The 17,530-nt window shown below is 66.2% G+C and overlaps 8 non-coding genes across 8 annotated transcripts; 5 read left to right on the forward strand and 3 right to left on the reverse strand.

Moving 5' to 3' along the window:
- Positions 1 to 418: 418 nt before the first annotated feature.
- TRNAG-UCC (transfer RNA glycine (anticodon UCC)) lies at positions 419 to 490 on the forward strand. The gene has a single exon. It is a non-coding gene; the product is annotated as a tRNA-Gly (tRNA).
- A 316-nt stretch (positions 491 to 806) lies between these two features.
- On the forward strand, positions 807 to 878 carry TRNAE-CUC (transfer RNA glutamic acid (anticodon CUC)). The gene has a single exon. It is a non-coding gene; the product is annotated as a tRNA-Glu (tRNA).
- A 5,889-nt stretch (positions 879 to 6,767) lies between these two features.
- Positions 6,768 to 6,838, reverse strand: TRNAG-GCC (transfer RNA glycine (anticodon GCC)). The gene has a single exon. It is a non-coding gene; the product is annotated as a tRNA-Gly (tRNA).
- A 1,461-nt stretch (positions 6,839 to 8,299) lies between these two features.
- On the reverse strand, positions 8,300 to 8,382 carry TRNAL-CAG (transfer RNA leucine (anticodon CAG)). Its single transcript has one exon. It is a non-coding gene; the product is annotated as a tRNA-Leu (tRNA).
- A 544-nt stretch (positions 8,383 to 8,926) lies between these two features.
- Positions 8,927 to 8,998, forward strand: TRNAD-GUC (transfer RNA aspartic acid (anticodon GUC)). The gene has a single exon. It is a non-coding gene; the product is annotated as a tRNA-Asp (tRNA).
- Positions 8,999 to 9,716: 718 nt separating this feature from the next.
- TRNAG-UCC (transfer RNA glycine (anticodon UCC)) lies at positions 9,717 to 9,788 on the forward strand. The gene has a single exon. It is a non-coding gene; the product is annotated as a tRNA-Gly (tRNA).
- Positions 9,789 to 10,104: 316 nt separating this feature from the next.
- Positions 10,105 to 10,176, forward strand: TRNAE-CUC (transfer RNA glutamic acid (anticodon CUC)). The gene has a single exon. It is a non-coding gene; the product is annotated as a tRNA-Glu (tRNA).
- Positions 10,177 to 16,066: 5,890 nt separating this feature from the next.
- Positions 16,067 to 16,137, reverse strand: TRNAG-GCC (transfer RNA glycine (anticodon GCC)). The gene has a single exon. It is a non-coding gene; the product is annotated as a tRNA-Gly (tRNA).
- Positions 16,138 to 17,530: the final 1,393 nt, after the last annotated feature.

Here is a 17,530-nt window from a genome sequence, read left to right on the forward strand (position 1 = left end):
CGACACAGCGCCGTGACGCCTGCAGGCGGCTGGCTCCCGTGTCCCCCTGTCGTCGTGGGAAGTGGCCTCGCCCAGCGCACGGTGGAGAAGGGCTTTGGCCAGCTGGCTGCTGGAAGCCGCGTGCCCCGCGTTGCCCCCCGGCGGTGAGGGCGGAGGCGTTCGCGGGCCGCGGCGGGGAGCGAACGGCCGGGGGACCGCAAGGCCGCGGGAGCGCCGCCCCGGGGCGGTGGGGCCGGTGGACCCCGGCCGCTGCGTAGAGCTGGCGCGGATGGGCTTGCTGGTGGGCTGCTGGTGGCGCCGGCGGCGGCGCAGAGCCTCCCGCTGACGGGGCGTCGGGGCAGGGATGCGGCGGCGGCGGCGGCGAGAGTGTGCTGGGGCGAGCCCGGGGCCGGCGTCTGGCGGCGGCCCGGGCTGAGCAGCGTTGGTGGTATAGTGGTGAGCATAGCTGCCTTCCAAGCAGTTGACCCGGGTTCGATTCCCGGCCAACGCAGCGGGCCGACCTTTTGCTGAGGTCCGCCGCCCTCCCGGCAGGGGCGTTCGGGGCAGAGAGAGCTGGGAGCAGGGAGCCAGGCAGCTGGCGCGCGGCTTTGGGCGTGTGTGCGAGAAGCCGGTGGCGCGCGCAGTGTTTTGAGGCTGCTGAGAGCAAGACGGCCCGCCAGGGCAGGCGGACTGACAGGGCCGGCGGGCGGCTGGACTTGCCTTGCAAAGGCCGGGTGTGGGCACCACGGTGGCGCGGGCCGGCGGGACGGCGGGCGGCCCGGAGGCGCTGGGTTCGGCAGGAGCAGGCGAGGGCCGAACCCCGACGCTCCCTGGTGGTCTAGTGGTTAGGATTCGGCGCTCTCACCACCGCGGCCCGGGTTCGATTCCCGGTCAGGGAAGCCTTTCTTCTTCCCCTCCGCCCGCCACCTGCCGATCTCCTCGCCGGCGACCCCACCACCCTTTTAGCCTACGCTTGCTCAGCGCTGCGACAGAGGCCCCGGGACCCTGCAGCTCCAGCCCAAGCGCGATTCAGGCCACCCCCGCCGTCCCCCGGGGCAAACCTTTTGGCCGCAGTGGCCACCTCGCGCCGCTTCCACCACGACCCGCCTGAGGCCTCCCAGCCCCAGCCCCCGCCCCCTCCCTCCTGAGGGGCGGCGGCTGCTGCCCCTGGTGGCAGCGGCGATGCTCCTGGGCTTGTGCTGGTTCTCCTGCTGGCAGTGGTGCTGGGGAGGAGGTGGGGTCGGACAGGGCGGGTGGGGGTAGGGGTCGGGGCGTGGGCTGTGGTGGTCGCCAGCGCGGGCCGGCAGCGGCCGCGGCGGTGGCCACAGCCGAGGACGAGCGAGGGGGATCTGGCTCTGGGAGTGGGGCCAGTGGCCACGGACACGCCTGCCTCCCCATGTCCCGCATGCCAGCCACCTCTCTGGGCGGCTTGGCCATTGAGTGCCAGGTCCCGGGCTGGCTGCGACTCCCGTGCGCCGCTGGTGACTCCAAGAGGGTTCTGGTCCTGAGTGGGCTCTGGGAGGCGGACCTCGGCGCCCGGGAGGCATCGGTATCGATGGGTTCAGTCGCTCAGGGCACTGCAGCAGCCCAGGCTTCCCTGGCCATCACCAACTCCCGCAGCGTGCTCAAACTCAGGTCCAGCGAGTCGGCGATGCCGTCCAACCATCTCACCTTCTGGCGTGTCGTGTCGTCCCCGTCTCCTCCTGCCTTCCGTCGAGGTCTTTTCCAGGGAGTCAGTCCTTTGCGTCAGGTGGCCAGAGGACTGACTGAAGTGTCAGCTTCAGCCTCAGGGCTTCCAATGAATATTCAGGACTGATTTCCTCTAGGATTGACTGGTTGGATCTCCTGGCAGTCCAAGGGACTCTCAAGAGTCTTCTCCAACAGCGCAGTTCAAAAGCATCGCTTCTTCAGCGCTCAGCTTTCTTTATGCTGCAACTCTCACATCTGTCCGTGACTGCTGGACAGACCGTGGCTTTCACGAGATGGACCCTCGTGGCAGAGTCATGTCTCTGCTTTTCGACATGCTGTCTAGCTTGGTCAGAGCTTTTCTCCCAAGAGGCGGACGTCTTTTAATTTCATGGCCGCGGCCACCATCTGCAGTGATTTGGGGGAGCCCCCCCCCCCCCACCTCAGTGAAGTCTCGCCCGGTTTCCATTGTTTCCCCATCTGTTTGCTATGAAGTGATGGGACCGGATGCCACGAGCTTAGTTTTCTGAATGTTGAGTTGGAAGCCAACTTTGTCATTTTCCTCTTTCACTTTCATCAAGAGGCTCTTGAGTTCTTCTTCGCTCTCCCCGAGGCAAAGGGGTGAAGACGAATGTGGGCCCGTGCTGCGAGTCACAGCACCGCGCGGGGGAAGTGAGGGAGCACGCAGGTCCCGGCGGGGCGGGCCGGCTGGGAAAACCCAGCCAACCAGCTGGGAGGTGGCAGATGCGCCCCAGGCAGTGATGCCGGCCAGGGTGGGCAAGCCGACCAACATGGTGTTTCCCTTGCCTGACCACAGCTCTCAATCCTCCCGGAGTGAGGCAAGGTTTACCAGATGTCCCTCCCCGACAACGAACCAAAGGTGGGCACCTGGCTGCACACACACACACACACACACACACACACACACACACAGAGCGCCCTGTTCCACGCACCCCTGCCCTAGATATGACATCTCCTACTTTGCCATTCTCTCCAATCTGTCTGTCCAGGATCAACTCCATCCCTCTCCACAGACTGTCATCGACGTCCCCAGGAACTCTCGCCGGGGGTCGTCGCCACCCACAATCTCCTCTTAGCCCAAGCTTCAGCCCGTCTATAACCCCAAAGGGTTTCACGACTGTTGAAGGACTGTGTCCTTTGGGGAGTGGGGGGGTGGGGGAGTGGACGGCCGACGAAGGGCACCAATCGTGCGGCGAGGGCGGCACGCTCGGGGGCGACGGGACAAAGCTGAGTCCCCTGGGCCAAAGGAGAACCTGTGGCCTGACGCGTGCTAGCCATCGCCGCAGGAGGTTTCCTCGACGCCCCTGCCGGGGCCGTGGGCGTCAGCGTGCGTGGGTGAGAGTGCGGGACGAAGCTGCCTGGGGCCATGGCTGGTGGGTGCCCCCACGAGGATCAGGGACCGGGGCAGAGCCATCGCAGGGAGAGGGGGCGGCAGCGAGCCGGGTGCGGGGAGGCAGGCCCAGGGGTGCTTGGGCGTGGCGTCTGCGTGGAGGGCCGGCGGGAAGGGGAGGCATGGGACTCGCGGGGACCTGGCCGAGAGATGGGCCGGCCACTCGAGCAGGGCCTCTGCAGAAGCATGGAGGCGGTGGCGACGCCGTGCCAGGCACCCGTGTGAGGCTGGGACAGGTCTGCGGTCGGGGTGGGCAGGTGGCAGGGGTGGGTCTGCGGAGCTGGAGGCAGGCCCGCACTGGTGAACGCCAGGGCAGGGGAGGGTGTGTGAGAGATGGCCCGGGGCTGCAGGGGGACGGTGGAGGGTAGATGGGGCCCGAGCCTGGGGCCTGGCGGGAGAGGCAGAGGGCAGGCGGTGACCCTGAGGGGGCTGTGGCGTGAGGGAGGTGGTGGGAGAGCACGCCGTGTGGGCGGGCTGGCGGGTGAGCGTGCGTGCCACCCTGGCGCGCGGTGCCGCAGGTTGCTCAGGCTCGGCGGTGGGCTGGGGCTCCGGGCGCTGGCTAGCACGCTGGCAAGCGAGCCACAGAAACGGAGCGCCAGACGGGGGCCAGACCCGGTCGGAACAGGGTGGGCCCACCGTCCCGCCCCAGAGACCCAAGTCCCCACTCATCAGGACCAGATGTCCAGTCTCGGGTGTGCCATTGCTGGGGGATCAGGGTGGGATGGTGGGTGGTGGTTGGCAGCGGGGATGCCTGGGGTTTCATGAGGACCAAAGAGAGCTCCCATCTGACCGAGCACACCCCGTCCTGGGTACACACCCGCAGAGAACTAACCTCGGAGAGGTCTAAAGGTCCGTACTCGCCCTGCACACTGCAGCACTACTTGCCATAGCCACGACACGGAAGAAACCCCAGTGCCCATCCTCGAACGGCGGGCCCAAGAAGACGTGGCATAGATGTCCCAAGGAACGATCACTCGGTCCTAAAGAGAAAAGGAAAGGATTGCCATTTGTCACAAGCAATGATGGACCTAGAGACTCTTAGACTTGGTGAAGAACGTCAGACCGAGTTGGACAGAAGCATGTGGAACGTGTAAAAGAATACAAAACGAACCTATTTGCCGAAGAGAGACCGGCTCACGCAGAAAACCGCCTTAGTGTAACGCAGGCGGAAGGGCAGCGGTGGAGGGATGACTCTGGAGCTGCAACGAACAGATACGCAGGACCGCCTATAATGGGAGACGCACCAAGGTTATCCAGTTCAACACAGGCAATAAGAGTCAGTACCCTGTAATAACCTCAAGCGGAAAAGAGTCTGAAAACATACATGAAATCTGAAATCTGTACCTGGGAAACAGAATCACGTTGCAGTCCATCGGAAAGGAGCACAATGTTGGAAATCCACTCTACTCGCACAACAACCGCTACTATGACTTTGGAGTGAGCTTTCAAAAGGACACGGAATACATAGGTAACTAAGTAAGCGGGAGACAGGCGAGCGGGGTCCGTATCCGTGAAAGGCTCAACTCTTCATTCAGAAAGGCACATGCAAACCCCACGGTCGTAGCAGCACCGTTTGCCGTAGCCAAGACGGGGAGAAACCCCTAGTGCCCATCCCCAGCGGCTCACCCACGGAGACGCGCTGTCAGAGAAAGGGAGAGGACGCGATGTCACTGAGCCGTCCACAAGAGTCACATAGTGTCACTGGCAGCAACAGCAGCCGGAGCTGCAGAATATGACCCTTGGTGAGGGGAGTCAAACAGACAAGGTCACAGATGGGTGGAATCGAAAGTGTGGTACACATTCATCCCTGTGCCAAGCAGCGACAGCCCCCGAGACACAGGAAAGCAGCTTCGGGCTTCCCAAGGGCAAAGTCAGGGACGGAGGGATGAATGAAGAGCCGGGCTCAACGGACATACCGTACTAGTGCTGAGTAGAAAGGAGACGACCAGCAAAGACACACAGGCTACCACAGGGAATAGGATGCAATCTCCTGTCACCCCCTGTAATGGAAAGCGATCTGAAAACATCATCCTACACACACAGGACGGAATCACGACGCTGTCCAGTGGAAACGGACACCACGGTGTAGACCAGCTACACTTCCAGAACAACATCTACTGCTCCCTGGAAGTCAATCCGTCGAGGATCCGTCCAGCAATAGGAAAAAGAAGAGCTTACGCTGTGATCCAGCAAACCCAATCCCGGGTACCCATCGGGAAAAGACATCACCCCTGATGGGAAGAGATGCAGGCATCCCCCAGGGTCATCGCAGCCCTCTGTGCCAGAGCCGAGACATGGGGAACGCCCAAGTGCCCGGCGGCACGAGAAGAAGAGGTATATGTGTACCGTGGAATATGACGCAGCCGTCAAGAAGGAGCGGCCATCGCCACGGGCCGCGACGCTGGACGGACCCACAGAAGGGTCCACTGAGTGAAGTGAGTCGGGTGGAGAGGGACAAAGCTCTGTGGACTCTGCCAACGAATGCAAATGAATCTATGTGCAAAGGGGAAAACGACCTTCAGACATAGAAAACGTCCATAGGGCTACCCAAGGGGAAAGGCAGCGGACGGACGAAGTTGGAGTCGGATCAAGAGAGAGGAACTAGTATACCTACAGGAGATGAGCAACAAAGCTTTCCTCTGTAGCATGAGATCTGTATTCGTATCTCGCCTTAACCCACACTGGAAAATCACCTGGAAAAGAACAGGGGACTGAATCACTGTGCCGTGCACCTGAGACTAACCCAGGAAAGTAAATCAGTTCTACTGGCGTTGGAAGAAGCAGAAAAAGGAACAGGCCAAGGGTTGGGGTCGGGGTTGGGGGGAGACGGGCCAGTGGGACAAAGGCAGAGGCGGGTTCCTTGACAAGAGTAGGATTTGGGATGGCTCATGGAGGAGGAACCGGGCTTGTGTGTGTGTGTGTGTGTGTGTGTGTGTGTGTGTTTGCGCGCGGGCGGGGGGGTGTGGAGTGGAGATGGGGGAGGTGGGGAGCAGGGGTGGGTGGAATGGGTGCGTTTGGGGGAGCAGGGGGATGGTGAGGGTGCAGGCTGAGGTGGTGTTACTGGCGGAGCAGGGCTGATGCTGAGGTGAGGCGGGCAAGAGGGTTCCAGGGGAGGGGGTGGTGTGTGAGGTGGTGAGGGTGTTGCGGTTGGAAACCGATCTGGGCCCAGGGCCGGGAGCGTGTGGACTTCTGCAGGAACTCCTCCTGCAAGATGATGCTCCAGGGACCCTCCAGGGAAAAGGGAGGTATCCTTGCCAGATGTGGCAACTTCCTTGCTCCTGGCTGTGCAAACGGAGGGTGATTGATTCTCGGGGTGTGGGGAGAGTGAGCCAGGGAGCTTGGAGACAGACGTTGGGAAAGGTGAAGAGGTGGGGCCGGCGGCTGCCAGAGGTGGGGTGTGCCTTCCAGCGCAATCCGTGAGCCACCGGCTGGGTCCGGGTGACGAAGCCAGCAACCACAAGGGAGGTGTCTGGGCACACGGGGGGCTGAGCCCGCAGGGCTTGGGGCCACAGCGGCTTGGCAGCAGGGCCGTGTGTGGGGGCGGGAGGGGTCGTGGGCAGCTGCGTGGGAGAGGCAGCGGGCGGCAGGTAGCAGCCAGCGGTTGCAGGAGTGCTCCCTTGAGCGCCTTGGAGCGGGCAGACCTAGCTCGGCTCTGGGACTGCAGTGCGGGACCAAAAGGGGACGCTGGGGTTGCATGGGCCGGGAATCGAACCCGGGCCTCCCGCGTGGCAGGCGAGAATTCTACCACTGAACCACCCATGCACCGGTGGCCGCCGCCGCCCGACGCCGCCCCAGAGGCGCTGGCCAACACCCGCCCGTCACTGCTCACCGCTCGCCCAGTGGGCATCTGTCTGCTCCATCGGAGCAGGAGACCACGGGCGGCCGACCTCAAAGCCAGGGTCCGGGCACGTGCAGGACCCCGGGGCGGCGGGCCGCCGGCCCACTCGGCCGGTCCCGCGCCTTCTGCGCCGACCACGGCCGCCGCGACGCTGTCGGTGTCGCCCGAGGGGGCCAGGAGCCGACGCCGTCTGCCCGGCGCCGGAACCCCAGGCGCAGGCAGGCGCTGCGTGGTCGCCGCGGCCGCGCGCCGACGTTCCTCTCAGCGACCTGCCGGGTCCCGACCCAAAACCCCTCTGGCGGGCTGGCTTTCCGGCAGGGGCGGGATGGAGCGTGCCATTGCGGGCGGGGGCCGGGACCCCGGGCTCGGCCTGTGCTGGATGCTCGCGAGCGCGGGAGCGCGACTCCCCGGGGCGCCCCCGCCGCCGCCCCGAGCGGCGCTCAGGCCCGAGGACCCAAAGGCGTGTGAGCCTGGCTCCTGCGCTCTGGCCGACGGCGCTCACCGGCGCTCCGCTCTGACAGGGTGGGTGGTGGTGGTGGTGAGGAGGGGCCCTTGGGCAGAGCGGCTCCTGGCTCGGGGACTGCCGGCTGAGGCAGGGAGCACGCCAGGCCGGGCTTGGCTCCGGCCCGGGCGGCGGCTTCCCCCCCGGGAACGGGCGCGGTGGCGCCGAGGGCCGGGGCGCGCGGGCTGGGCGCCTGTGGGTGGGCTGGACGGGCACGCAGGGCTTCCGCTCCCACGCCAGCCGAGCGCCCTTCCCGGGACGGGTTCGTGCACGGAAGGCCGGTGTTCGCCGGCCCGCAGCAAGGATGCGTGGCGCGCGTCCCGGGCGGGAGGCAGGCAGGTGTGGCCCGGCCGAGGCCGCAAGGCGGAGAAGCGTGGAGGGCACGCAGCAGCCCCCTGGCGGGCAAGGCGCGGGGGCTCGGCCGCCTGGGTGTGGCTGGGTGGCGCAGGCGGGCCGGCGGCGCGGGCGCGGACGACAGGGTGCCGGCCGGAGGGAGAGCGGCCGGGGGCGGACGTGGAAGCAAGGCTGCGAGAGCGAGTTGGCCGTTCAGCAGGCAGAAGTCGCAGCGCCCGCGAAGCGAGGAGGGCTTGCCACCCGCCGCGGGGCCGCGCGCGTCGGCGCCGACGGGGGCGGGGCGGGGCGGGGTGGGGCCTTGCGAGTGGGAGGGTGGGCGAGGGTGCGCGAGGCGCAGGCGGGGAGGCCGGAAAAGCAGCAGCTGCAGCCGCAGCCAGCTGAGGAGGAAAGATGCGCTGAGAAGGACTGAAGGTTCCTGGTTGTGGGGTGCAGGTGGCGGGGGAGGGGGGGGGGGGCGCGGGCGTGTGTGGAGAAAGGCTGTGGCGCGGGGAGGACGGGTGCGTTTGTCCGGCGGGCCAAAAGGCTGGCTTGTCAGGAGTGGGATTCGAACCCACGCCTCCAGGGGAGACTGCGACCTGAACGCAGCGCCTTAGACCGCTCGGCCATCCTGACGGCGGGCCTGGGCGGGCGCGTGGCCGCTCGCCTGGCTGAGACCCGACGCGGCGCGAGCCCCGGCGCCCGTGGCGGGCCGCGCGGTGCGCCGCGCCAGGCAGGCAGGCATGCAGGCAGGCAGGCAGGCAGGCAGGCAGGCGGCCGTCTGGTGTGGGTGAGCGACGGGGCCGGCCGAGGCGCCCGGCTGCGCCGCCGGTCGCGCCCCGGACCCAGCCCGGCCCTTGGCGGGCCGTCCCCTCCTCACCCGCGCCCCTCCTCGCCAGACGCGGGCCGGCGCGCGCCCACCGTGTCCTCGCAGCCTCGCTTGCCTTCTCGGACCCCCTTCTCCCGGCGGAATGGCCGCGTTGGAGGCAAGAGGCGGCGCGCACGAGGAGTGTCCAGTGCCCCGGGGGGGCCGGGTCCGTGTCGGGGTCGCGGGCCGCCTCTGTGACTGAGGCGGTTGGTTTGGTGGGCGGTCGGGTCGGGGCCCGTGGTGGGCACGGGGAGGCGTGGGCAGGCAGCCCGAGAGCCCGAGAGGGGCCGGGCGGCAGGGCGGTCGCCGCCGTCCTCGTTAGTATAGTGGTGAGTATCCCCGCCTGTCACGCGGGAGACCGGGGTTCGATTCCCCGACGGGGAGGCAACACAGCCTTTTTGGTGGCCGCGGTGGCGCTCTGTCCTGCCGCCTGGCCCCCAAGGGCCCTTCGTCTCCTCCGTCCGCCTTTGGACCAGGCGCCTGGCCACCGCCGACTCCCTCTACCGGTGCAGCCCTCCAGCCTGAGCCCTCTGTCGTCGCCGGGCGCTCGGTCGCCACGGCGGAGCGACGGCCTCCTTGGCCACCCCACGGCCTTGCCCGACCATAGCCGGATCTTGCGGCCCGCCCGCCCACAGGGGCTGCCTCAGTGGGCTCCTAGGCTCGCGACGCCCCCGCGGCGCGGCGCGACACAGCGCCGTGACGCCTGCAGGCGGCTGGCTCCCGTGTCCCCCTGTCGTCGTGGGAAGTGGCCTCGCCCAGCGCACGGTGGAGAAGGGCTTTGGCCAGCTGGCTGCTGGAAGCCGCGTGCCCCGCGTTGCCCCCCGGCGGTGAGGGCGGAGGCGTTCGCGGGCCGCGGCGGGGAGCGAACGGCCGGGGGACCGCAAGGCCGCGGGAGCGCCGCCCCGGGGCGGTGGGGCCGGTGGACCCCGGCCGCTGCGTAGAGCTGGCGCGGATGGGCTTGCTGGTGGGCTGCTGGTGGCGCCGGCGGCGGCGCAGAGCCTCCCGCTGACGGGGCGTCGGGGCAGGGATGCGGCGGCGGCGGCGGCGAGAGTGTGCTGGGGCGAGCCCGGGGCCGGCGTCTGGCGGCGGCCCGGGCTGAGCAGCGTTGGTGGTATAGTGGTGAGCATAGCTGCCTTCCAAGCAGTTGACCCGGGTTCGATTCCCGGCCAACGCAGCGGGCCGACCTTTTGCTGAGGTCCGCCGCCCTCCCGGCAGGGGCGTTCGGGGCAGAGAGAGCTGGGAGCAGGGAGCCAGGCAGCTGGCGCGCGGCTTTGGGCGTGTGTGCGAGAAGCCGGTGGCGCGCGCAGTGTTTTGAGGCTGCTGAGAGCAAGACGGCCCGCCAGGGCAGGCGGACTGACAGGGCCGGCGGGCGGCTGGACTTGCCTTGCAAAGGCCGGGTGTGGGCACCACGGTGGCGCGGGCCGGCGGGACGGCGGGCGGCCCGGAGGCGCTGGGTTCGGCAGGAGCAGGCGAGGGCCGAACCCCGACGCTCCCTGGTGGTCTAGTGGTTAGGATTCGGCGCTCTCACCACCGCGGCCCGGGTTCGATTCCCGGTCAGGGAAGCCTTTCTTCTTCCCCTCCGCCCGCCACCTGCCGATCTCCTCGCCGGCGACCCCACCACCCTTTTAGCCTACGCTTGCTCAGCGCTGCGACAGAGGCCCCGGGACCCTGCAGCTCCAGCCCAAGCGCGATTCAGGCCACCCCCGCCGTCCCCCGGGGCAAACCTTTTGGCCGCAGTGGCCACCTCGCGCCGCTTCCACCACGACCCGCCTGAGGCCTCCCAGCCCCAGCCCCCGCCCCCTCCCTCCTGAGGGGCGGCGGCTGCTGCCCCTGGTGGCAGCGGCGATGCTCCTGGGCTTGTGCTGGTTCTCCTGCTGGCAGTGGTGCTGGGGAGGAGGTGGGGTCGGACAGGGCGGGTGGGGGTAGGGGTCGGGGCGTGGGCTGTGGTGGTCGCCAGCGCGGGCCGGCAGCGGCCGCGGCGGTGGCCACAGCCGAGGACGAGCGAGGGGGATCTGGCTCTGGGAGTGGGGCCAGTGGCCACGGACACGCCTGCCTCCCCATGTCCCGCATGCCAGCCACCTCTCTGGGCGGCTTGGCCATTGAGTGCCAGGTCCCGGGCTGGCTGCGACTCCCGTGCGCCGCTGGTGACTCCAAGAGGGTTCTGGTCCTGAGTGGGCTCTGGGAGGCGGACCTCGGCGCCCGGGAGGCATCGGTATCGATGGGTTCAGTCGCTCAGGGCACTGCAGCAGCCCAGGCTTCCCTGGCCATCACCAACTCCCGCAGCGTGCTCAAACTCAGGTCCAGCGAGTCGGCGATGCCGTCCAACCATCTCACCTTCTGGCGTGTCGTGTCGTCCCCGTCTCCTCCTGCCTTCCGTCGAGGTCTTTTCCAGGGAGTCAGTCCTTTGCGTCAGGTGGCCAGAGGACTGACTGAAGTGTCAGCTTCAGCCTCAGGGCTTCCAATGAATATTCAGGACTGATTTCCTCTAGGATTGACTGGTTGGATCTCCTGGCAGTCCAAGGGACTCTCAAGAGTCTTCTCCAACAGCGCAGTTCAAAAGCATCGCTTCTTCAGCGCTCAGCTTTCTTTATGCTGCAACTCTCACATCTGTCCGTGACTGCTGGACAGACCGTGGCTTTCACGAGATGGACCCTCGTGGCAGAGTCATGTCTCTGCTTTTCGACATGCTGTCTAGCTTGGTCAGAGCTTTTCTCCCAAGAGGCGGACGTCTTTTAATTTCATGGCCGCGGCCACCATCTGCAGTGATTTGGGGGAGCCCCCCCCCCCCACCTCAGTGAAGTCTCGCCCGGTTTCCATTGTTTCCCCATCTGTTTGCTATGAAGTGATGGGACCGGATGCCACGAGCTTAGTTTTCTGAATGTTGAGTTGGAAGCCAACTTTGTCATTTTCCTCTTTCACTTTCATCAAGAGGCTCTTGAGTTCTTCTTCGCTCTCCCCGAGGCAAAGGGGTGAAGACGAATGTGGGCCCGTGCTGCGAGTCACAGCACCGCGCGGGGGAAGTGAGGGAGCACGCAGGTCCCGGCGGGGCGGGCCGGCTGGGAAAACCCAGCCAACCAGCTGGGAGGTGGCAGATGCACCCCAGGCAGTGATGCCGGCCAGGGTGGGCAAGCCGACCAACATGGTGTTTCCCTTGCCTGACCACAGCTCTCAATCCTCCCGGAGTGAGGCAAGGTTTACCAGATGTCCCTCCCCGACAACGAACCAAAGGTGGGCACCTGGCTGCACACACACACACACACACACACACACACACACACACACAGAGCGCCCTGTTCCACGCACCCCTGCCCTAGATATGACATCTCCTACTTTGCCATTCTCTCCAATCTGTCTGTCCAGGATCAACTCCATCCCTCTCCACAGACTGTCATCGACGTCCCCAGGAACTCTCGCCGGGGGTCGTCGCCACCCACAATCTCCTCTTAGCCCAAGCTTCAGCCCGTCTATAACCCCAAAGGGTTTCACGACTGTTGAAGGACTGTGTCCTTTGGGGAGTGGGGGGGTGGGGGAGTGGACGGCCGACGAAGGGCACCAATCGTGCGGCGAGGGCGGCACGCTCGGGGGCGACGGGACAAAGCTGAGTCCCCTGGGCCAAAGGAGAACCTGTGGCCTGACGCGTGCTAGCCATCGCCGCAGGAGGTTTCCTCGACGCCCCTGCCGGGGCCGTGGGCGTCAGCGTGCGTGGGTGAGAGTGCGGGACGAAGCTGCCTGGGGCCATGGCTGGTGGGTGCCCCCACGAGGATCAGGGACCGGGGCAGAGCCATCGCAGGGAGAGGGGGCGGCAGCGAGCCGGGTGCGGGGAGGCAGGCCCAGGGGTGCTTGGGCGTGGCGTCTGCGTGGAGGGCCGGCGGGAAGGGGAGGCATGGGACTCGCGGGGACCTGGCCGAGAGATGGGCCGGCCACTCGAGCAGGGCCTCTGCAGAAGCATGGAGGCGGTGGCGACGCCGTGCCAGGCACCCGTGTGAGGCTGGGACAGGTCTGCGGTCGGGGTGGGCAGGTGGCAGGGGTGGGTCTGCGGAGCTGGAGGCAGGCCCGCACTGGTGAACGCCAGGGCAGGGGAGGGTGTGTGAGAGATGGCCCGGGGCTGCAGGGGGACGGTGGAGGGTAGATGGGGCCCGAGCCTGGGGCCTGGCGGGAGAGGCAGAGGGCAGGCGGTGACCCTGAGGGGGCTGTGGCGTGAGGGAGGTGGTGGGAGAGCACGCCGTGTGGGCGGGCTGGCGGGTGAGCGTGCGTGCCACCCTGGCGCGCGGTGCCGCAGGTTGCTCAGGCTCGGCGGTGGGCTGGGGCTCCGGGCGCTGGCTAGCACGCTGGCAAGCGAGCCACAGAAACGGAGCGCCAGACGGGGGCCAGACCCGGTCGGAACAGGGTGGGCCCACCGTCCCGCCCCAGAGACCCAAGTCCCCACTCATCAGGACCAGATGTCCAGTCTCGGGTGTGCCATTGCTGGGGGATCAGGGTGGGATGGTGGGTGGTGGTTGGCAGCGGGGATGCCTGGGGTTTCATGAGGACCAAAGAGAGCTCCCATCTGACCGAGCACACCCCGTCCTGGGTACACACCCGCAGAGAACTAACCTCGGAGAGGTCTAAAGGTCCGTACTCGCCCTGCACACTGCAGCACTACTTGCCATAGCCACGACACGGAAGAAACCCCAGTGCCCATCCTCGAACGGCGGGCCCAAGAAGACGTGGCATAGATGTCCCAAGGAACGATCACTCGGTCCTAAAGAGAAAAGGAAAGGATTGCCATTTGTCACAAGCAATGATGGACCTAGAGACTCTTAGACTTGGTGAAGAACGTCAGACCGAGTTGGACAGAAGCATGTGGAACGTGTAAAAGAATACAAAACGAACCTATTTGCCGAAGAGAGACCGGCTCACGCAGAAAACCGCCTTAGTGTAACGCAGGCGGAAGGGCAGCGGTGGAGGGATGACTCTGGAGCTGCAACGAACAGATACGCAGGACCGCCTATAATGGGAGACGCACCAAGGTTATCCAGTTCAACACAGGCAATAAGAGTCAGTACCCTGTAATAACCTCAAGCGGAAAAGAGTCTGAAAACATACATGAAATCTGAAATCTGTACCTGGGAAACAGAATCACGTTGCAGTCCATCGGAAAGGAGCACAATGTTGGAAATCCACTCTACTCGCACAACAACCGCTACTATGACTTTGGAGTGAGCTTTCAAAAGGACACGGAATACATAGGTAACTAAGTAAGCGGGAGACAGGCGAGCGGGGTCCGTATCCGTGAAAGGCTCAACTCTTCATTCAGAAAGGCACATGCAAACCCCACGGTCGTAGCAGCACCGTTTGCCGTAGCCAAGACGGGGAGAAACCCCTAGTGCCCATCCCCAGCGGCTCACCCACGGAGACGCGCTGTCAGAGAAAGGGAGAGGACGCGATGTCACTGAGCCGTCCACAAGAGTCACATAGTGTCACTGGCAGCAACAGCAGCCGGAGCTGCAGAATATGACCCTTGGTGAGGGGAGTCAAACAGACAAGGTCACAGATGGGTGGAATCGAAAGTGTGGTACACATTCATCCCTGTGCCAAGCAGCGACAGCCCCCGAGACACAGGAAAGCAGCTTCGGGCTTCCCAAGGGCAAAGTCAGGGACGGAGGGATGAATGAAGAGCCGGGCTCAACGGACATACCGTACTAGTGCTGAGTAGAAAGGAGACGACCAGCAAAGACACACAGGCTACCACAGGGAATAGGATGCAATCTCCTGTCACCCCCTGTAATGGAAAGCGATCTGAAAACATCATCCTACACACACAGGACGGAATCACGACGCTGTCCAGTGGAAACGGACACCACGGTGTAGACCAGCTACACTTCCAGAACAACATCTACTGCTCCCTGGAAGTCAATCCGTCGAGGATCCGTCCAGCAATAGGAAAAAGAAGAGCTTACGCTGTGATCCAGCAAACCCAATCCCGGGTACCCATCGGGAAAAGACATCACCCCTGATGGGAAGAGATGCAGGCATCCCCCAGGGTCATCGCAGCCCTCTGTGCCAGAGCCGAGACATGGGGAACGCCCAAGTGCCCGGCGGCACGAGAAGAAGAGGTATATGTGTACCGTGGAATATGACGCAGCCGTCAAGAAGGAGCGGCCATCGCCACGGGCCGCGACGCTGGACGGACCCACAGAAGGGTCCACTGAGTGAAGTGAGTCGGGTGGAGAGGGACAAAGCTCTGTGGACTCTGCCAACGAATGCAAATGAATCTATGTGCAAAGGGGAAAACGACCTTCAGACATAGAAAACGTCCATAGGGCTACCCAAGGGGAAAGGCAGCGGACGGACGAAGTTGGAGTCGGATCAAGAGAGAGGAACTAGTATACCTACAGGAGATGAGCAACAAAGCTTTCCTCTGTAGCATGAGATCTGTATTCGTATCTCGCCTTAACCCACACTGGAAAATCACCTGGAAAAGAACAGGGGACTGAATCACTGTGCCGTGCACCTGAGACTAACCCAGGAAAGTAAATCAGTTCTACTGGCGTTGGAAGAAGCAGAAAAAGGAACAGGCCAAGGGTTGGGGTCGGGGTTGGGGGGAGACGGGCCAGTGGGACAAAGGCAGAGGCGGGTTCCTTGACAAGAGTAGGATTTGGGATGGCTCATGGAGGAGGAACCGGGCTTGTGTGTGTGTGTGTGTGTGTGTGTGTGTGTGTGTTTGCGCGCGGGCGGGGGGGTGTGGAGTGGAGATGGGGGAGGTGGGGAGCAGGGGTGGGTGGAATGGGTGCGTTTGGGGGAGCAGGGGGATGGTGAGGGTGCAGGCTGAGGTGGTGTTACTGGCGGAGCAGGGCTGATGCTGAGGTGAGGCGGGCAAGAGGGTTCCAGGGGAGGGGGTGGTGTGTGAGGTGGTGAGGGTGTTGCGGTTGGAAACCGATCTGGGCCCAGGGCCGGGAGCGTGTGGACTTCTGCAGGAACTCCTCCTGCAAGATGATGCTCCAGGGACCCTCCAGGGAAAAGGGAGGTATCCTTGCCAGATGTGGCAACTTCCTTGCTCCTGGCTGTGCAAACGGAGGGTGATTGATTCTCGGGGTGTGGGGAGAGTGAGCCAGGGAGCTTGGAGACAGACGTTGGGAAAGGTGAAGAGGTGGGGCCGGCGGCTGCCAGAGGTGGGGTGTGCCTTCCAGCGCAATCCGTGAGCCACCGGCTGGGTCCGGGTGACGAAGCCAGCAACCACAAGGGAGGTGTCTGGGCACACGGGGGGCTGAGCCCGCAGGGCTTGGGGCCACAGCGGCTTGGCAGCAGGGCCGTGTGTGGGGGCGGGAGGGGTCGTGGGCAGCTGCGTGGGAGAGGCAGCGGGCGGCAGGTAGCAGCCAGCGGTTGCAGGAGTGCTCCCTTGAGCGCCTTGGAGCGGGCAGACCTAGCTCGGCTCTGGGACTGCAGTGCGGGACCAAAAGGGGACGCTGGGGTTGCATGGGCCGGGAATCGAACCCGGGCCTCCCGCGTGGCAGGCGAGAATTCTACCACTGAACCACCCATGCACCGGTGGCCGCCGCCGCCCGACGCCGCCCCAGAGGCGCTGGCCAACACCCGCCCGTCACTGCTCACCGCTCGCCCAGTGGGCATCTGTCTGCTCCATCGGAGCAGGAGACCACGGGCGGCCGACCTCAAAGCCAGGGTCCGGGCACGTGCAGGACCCCGGGGCGGCGGGCCGCCGGCCCACTCGGCCGGTCCCGCGCCTTCTGCGCCGACCACGGCCGCCGCGACGCTGTCGGTGTCGCCCGAGGGGGCCAGGAGCCGACGCCGTCTGCCCGGCGCCGGAACCCCAGGCGCAGGCAGGCGCTGCGTGGTCGCCGCGGCCGCGCGCCGACGTTCCTCTCAGCGACCTGCCGGGTCCCGACCCAAAACCCCTCTGGCGGGCTGGCTTTCCGGCAGGGGCGGGATGGAGCGTGCCATTGCGGGCGGGGGCCGGGACCCCGGGCTCGGCCTGTGCTGGATGCTCGCGAGCGCGGGAGCGCGACTCCCCGGGGCGCCCCCGCCGCCGCCCCGAGCGGCGCTCAGGCCCGAGGACCCAAAGGCGTGTGAGCCTGGCTCCTGCGCTCTGGCCGACGGCGCTCACCGGCGCTCCGCTCTGACAGGGTGGGTGGTGGTGGTGGTGAGGAGGGGCCCTTGGGCAGAGCGGCTCCTGGCTCGGGGACTGCCGGCTGAGGCAGGGAGCACGCCAGGCCGGGCTTGGCTCCGGCCCGGGCGGCGGCTTCCCCCCCGGGAACGGGCGCGGTGGCGCCGAGGGCCGGGGCGCGCGGGCTGGGCGCCTGTGGGTGGGCTGGACGGGCACGCAGGGCTTCCGCTCCCACGCCAGCCGAGCGCCCTTCCCGGGACGGGTTCGTGCACGGAAGGCCGGTGTTCGCCGGCCCGCAGCAAGGATGCGTGGCGCGCGTCCCGGGCGGGAGGCAGGCAGGTGTGGCCCGGCCGAGGCCGCAAGGCGGAGAAGCGTGGAGGGCACGCAGCAGCACCCTGGCGGGCAAGGCGCGGGGGCTCGGCCGCCTGGGTGTGGCTGGGTGGCGCAGGCGGGCCGGCGGCGCGGGCGCGGACGACAGGGTGCCGGCCGGAGGGAGAGCGGCCGGGGGCGGACGTGGAAGCAAGGCTGCGAGAGCGAGTTGGCCGTTCAGCAGGCAGAAGTCGCAGCGCCCGCGAAGCGAGGAGGGCTTGCCACCCGCCGCGGGGCCGCGCGCGTCGGCGCCGACGGGGGCGGGGCGGGGCGGGGTGGGGCCTTGCGAGTGGGAGGGTGGGCGAGGGTGCGCGAGGCGCAGGCGGGGAGGCCGGAAAAGCAGCAGCTGCAGCCGCAGCCAGCTGAGGAGGAAAGATGCGCTGAGAAGGACTGAAGGTTCCTGGTTGTGGGGTGCAGGTGGCGGGGGGGGGGGGGGGGCGCGGGCG

This window comes from Dama dama, chromosome 20 (genome assembly GCF_033118175.1).
Source record: "Dama dama isolate Ldn47 chromosome 20, ASM3311817v1, whole genome shotgun sequence".
NCBI lineage: Eukaryota > Metazoa > Chordata > Mammalia > Artiodactyla > Cervidae > Dama > Dama dama.